Genomic DNA, 4,834 nt, shown 5'->3' on the forward strand with positions numbered 1-4,834 from the left:
TCTGGTATTGCTGGTTATCTGTTCGGGACGCTTGGCAAGGGTCGGATCTGACAGCAAAGGCAGAAGTAATCATTTCTAGATCTGCACGCGGGTTGCCTTTGGAGAAAGCGCGTATACACGCGGTTTTGGTACAGTGAAGTAGCGTATGCATGATAAGGGTTGATATTTCAGGTTGTTGCTGATTCTGGTGGTTGTTGCAGAGTTCTAGATTCTGGTTTGGGTTCTGTGTTCTTGATGACAGGGTTTCAGTGATTCGGTATTGGGTTGTTTAATGAATTATGATGCAAGTATAAGTTGATGATTGTATTGCGGTAATGTTTGCTTTGTACTCTTGGATCCAGTCTGAAAATTGATGAAACGTGGTCCCTGAAGGTTGTAGGGTCAGCACCTACGTACTAGTAAATGGATCAGCTAGTACAAGAGCTGAGGGAGTTGTAGCTCCCTTCCAGAAGTAGTTGGAAAACGAAAGAGAGGGTTGTAGCCCTCTGCAGGTTGTAGCCTGCATACTGGTAAAGGACTGCACCAGTATATTGTAAAAGAAGTTTCTCATTAAAGAAGAAAGAGACGAATTGCAGCAGGTGGTTTTCACCCACATTGGGTTTCCACCTTATATCATGGTGTTCATGTGTGTGGCTCTTGTGTGATGTTCTGTTCTGTTATACTGCACCTGTTTACTGTTAAATTGCTTAATAATGTTCTGATGCATTTACTGAAGATAAGATTAACTGAATCATAAGATATCTGCATATACGCTAGTTGCTTTAGACACAGTCGCGTGTACACGCGGATTCACTTAACTGAAGTCGCGTATATGTTTCTGAGTTTGAAATTGAAAAGGTTTTATTGATCTGATAATACTGATTCACCCCCCCTCTCAGTATTATTTCCAACATTTGGTATCAGAGCAGGTCCTTCAGAGGAAGCTTGATCGCTTGAAGGAAAAGATCCATCAAAATGGCTAATCCAGAAAGAGAGGCACACATCAGGCCACCAGTCTTTGACGGGAACAATTTTACTCACTGGAAGATAAGAACCACTGCATATCTACAGTCTCTTGGAGCAGAAGTTTGGGGACTCGTAGAAGGAGGATACAAATTCCCATCAGCAACTCCTACAGATCCAGCAGAGAAAAAGCAATATGAGCTCAATGCCAAAGTAGTTAATGTCCTATTGAGTACTTTGACTCAATCAGAATTTATGAAGATCATGCATCTCAAATCAGCTAAGGAAATATGGGACAAAATCGTTACAAGCTACGAAGGAGATGATCAGGTAAAAATAGCGAAGCTTCAAACTCTCAGAATCCGGTATGAAACTCTTAAGATGCGAAGTAATGAAAGCGTAGCTAATTATTTCCTGCGTATGGATGAGATTGTGAATTGTATGAGGGATCTGTGTGAAGAATTTGAGGAAGTTGTCTTAGTTCAAAAGGTTTTGAGATCTCTGTCTACTAAATTTGATTCTAAAGTATCTGCCATAGAAGAAAAGGAGAATGTGCGGAAAGTTACCATGTCACAGCTTCACGGGATCTTAACTGCTTTTGAAATGCGACAAGAGGTACCACCAGAGGCCGCATTCGAAGTGTCAGAGGAAGAAGATGAGGTAAATTTTGTCAAGAATCTTGAACGGGGAACTGGACGGTTCAAAGATAAGCTGCCTTTCAAATGTTTTCTATGTGGTAGAGTTGGTCACTATGCTGCTAGATGTCCTCATAACAAAGAAAGGATATATGAAGAAGATGGTAGAAGCTATTATTCCCATATTAAAAGTTCATTAAATGATAGTGAAGATATTAGAAGTCTCATGGCGCACAAGAAGAAGAATGCTTCATTCAATAATAGCGAGGATATTAAAAGTCTCATGGCACATGAAGAGAAGAATGCAGAAACTGAAGAAGCTGCCAAATTAAAAGAACTATTGGAAACAGAAACCAGGGTAAGGGAGAGATTGCAGGATATAGCAAAAGATCAGAGCACAACTATTCAGAGACTTGAATCAAAGATCCTCTCTCTAAAAGAAGATCTTGAAGATCAAGAACATGAAGTGATCAAACTAAAGCGACAAGTGGAAGAAGGGAGAAAAGTTGAAGAAGACCTAAGGAAGCAGTATCTGAAAAAGGAAGAACAACATCAGGTTGAGGTAAATATCTTGAAAGGTAAACTAGAAGAAAAGGATAAGCTCTTACGATTTCAAGATAGTTCTAAAGTCTTGGATGATATTCTTAATAGTCAAAGATCTCCTGCTATCAAGACTGGTCTTGGTTTTCATGAATATGGTGAAGGTGAATCTAGTTCACAAGGTGAGGCAAGAAACTCTAATGAGAAATCTGAAATGCTCAAGGAACAACCAAGGAAATAAATTCCTCAAGGAAGATCCTTTACTCCTAACTATGGACGTGATAGACGATTATTTCCTCCGCTGAATAATGTTGAATGTTATGTATGTCATAATCTTGGACATGTTGCAGCCAGATGCAGAAGTAGAATGGTTCAAGAAAGATCATCGCATCCCAAGTATTTCAGAGGGTATTGCTTTGCCTGCAATGCATATGGACACAAAGCAATTGATTGTGATAGAAGGAACATGAAAAATATAAGGTGTTATACATGCAACAACTATGGGCATAAAGCAAGGGAATGCAGGAGCAGATTTCAAAATTCAAGACAAGGGGACCATACATCATCACAGTTGCAGGAATTGAAGAAGACAGAGACAGAAAGGTGTGGGACAACTCAGTCAGCTGACATAACAGACACAGGGGAATCTGAACGTGATGAGATTCAGTATTCCATCCTGCATACGCTGAAATAATGAAGACAAGTCGCGTATATACGCGAGTTACAGGCTGCAAAGTCGCGTATATGGAGAAAGGGCAGCAGAACAGACCCAGGTTCAGTCATGGTTGGCTCAGGCTCAGGGGGAGCAGAACAGACTCAGGAAATGGTTCAGACATGGTTGGCTCACACTCAGGGGGAGAATATTCTTCAAATAATGCATTGTTGGCATTATGGTTAGAAGTTGTTGATAAAGTCTATGAAGCTAAATGATACATCTTACTGTTTAGGAATGGGATTGCAGGCTGATGCTTATGGTACAGATCATGATGTTGTTGGTGGCTTTCATAAGTCTTGGTCTAGATATTTCGTCTCTATGTCATGTATCTCTTGTGATATCTCTTTTTATGGTGTCAAGGTCATGTAACGGCCTATGTTGGTTTCCCCACTATGCCTGGGATGAATGATGAATGTATGTTGAGTCTTTTGGTGATAGGAAGGTCTTCTATGATGTATAAGTCCTTGTTCTTCTTGAAGAACATCTTTTGCAGATCTTGCCTACAGTCAAGGGGAGCATGAACAGCACAATTCAGCAAGAGCAGGATGGATAGATTGGTACACTTTGGCATACACAAAGGGGGAGCACAGTTGGAGATTTCAGCAAGTACTCAGGGGGAGTATGGACAGCAGAAGGTATACCAAAGAAGAGAATATCTTGGTCCGCCCTTTGCCCTTGATGTCAAAGGGGGAGAGTGACTTGGTGTAGTGGTTGCCATCAAGTCCAAAGGGGGAGATTGTTGGCATTATGATTCAAGTGTTGTCCTTGATGGCAACTCACTCAGAGGTTGGTACAGATGCTCAGAAGTTGGTACAGGTAATGGCAACTTAATCAGAAGACAGATCCTAGTACAGCTTACCAAGGAAGTTCATACACGCAGGTTTGTTAAGCCCAAGTCGCGTGTACACGCAGGTTGGCTTCAGAAAAAGCGCGTGTATGTGGAAAAGTACCTTTGGTCCATGGCGGTTAGTCCTTGGAAGTTGTGCCTATGGTTTCGGACCATTGTGTCTCGACGGGCGTGTCGATCCCTAGTTTTGAAGTTGATGGTATTGTGTTTCTATGGTTTTGGCTCTTGGTATTGAACAAGGCCTAAGGCTATATAAGGAGAAGATCACTAGGCAAAGAGAAGTGTGTGGGTGTCTGACGCAGTGAGAGGATCTGGTATTGCTGGTTATCTGTTCGGGACGCTTGGCAAGGGTCGGATCTGACAGCAAAGGCAGAAGTAATCATTTCTAGATCTGCACGCGGGTTGCCTTTGGAGAAAGCGCGTATACACGCGGTTTTGGTACAGTGAAGTAGCGTATGCATGATAAGGGTTGATATTTCAGGTTGTTGCTGATTCTGGTGGTTGTTGCAGAGTTCTAGATTCTGGTTTGGGTTCTGTGTTCTTGATGACAGGGTTTCAGTGATTCGGTATTGGGTTGTTTAATGAATTATGATGCAAGTATAAGTTGATGATTGTATTGCGGTAATGTTTGCTTTGTACTCTTGGATCCAGTCTGAAAATTGATGAAACGTGGTCCCTGAAGGTTGTAGGGTCAGCACCTACGTACTAGTAAATGGATCAGCTAGTACAAGAGCTGAGGGAGTTGTAGCTCCCTTCCAGAAGTAGTTGGAAAACGAAAGAGAGGGTTGTAGCCCTCTGCAGGTTGTAGCCTGCATACTGGTAAAGGACTGCACCAGTATATTGTAAAAGAAGTTTCTCATTAAAGAAGAAAGAGACGAATTGCAGCAGGTGGTTTTCACCCACATTGGGTTTCCACCTTATATCATGGTGTTCATGTGTGTGGCTCTTGTGTGATGTTCTGTTCTGTTATACTGCACCTGTTTACTGTTAAATTGCTTAATAATGTTCTGATGCATTTACTGAAGATAAGATTAACTGAATCATAAGATATCTGCATATACGCTAGTTGCTTTAGACACAGTCGCGTGTACACGCGGATTCACTTAACTGAAGTCGCGTATATGTTTCTGAGTTTGAAATTGAAAAGGTTTTATT

This window comes from Pinus tabuliformis, chromosome 4_2 (assembly GCF_031772625.1).
Source record: "Pinus tabuliformis cultivar Carrire ecotype Pingquan chromosome 4_2, CPIR1, whole genome shotgun sequence".
NCBI classification, from domain to species: Eukaryota; Viridiplantae; Streptophyta; class Pinopsida; order Pinales; family Pinaceae; genus Pinus; species Pinus tabuliformis.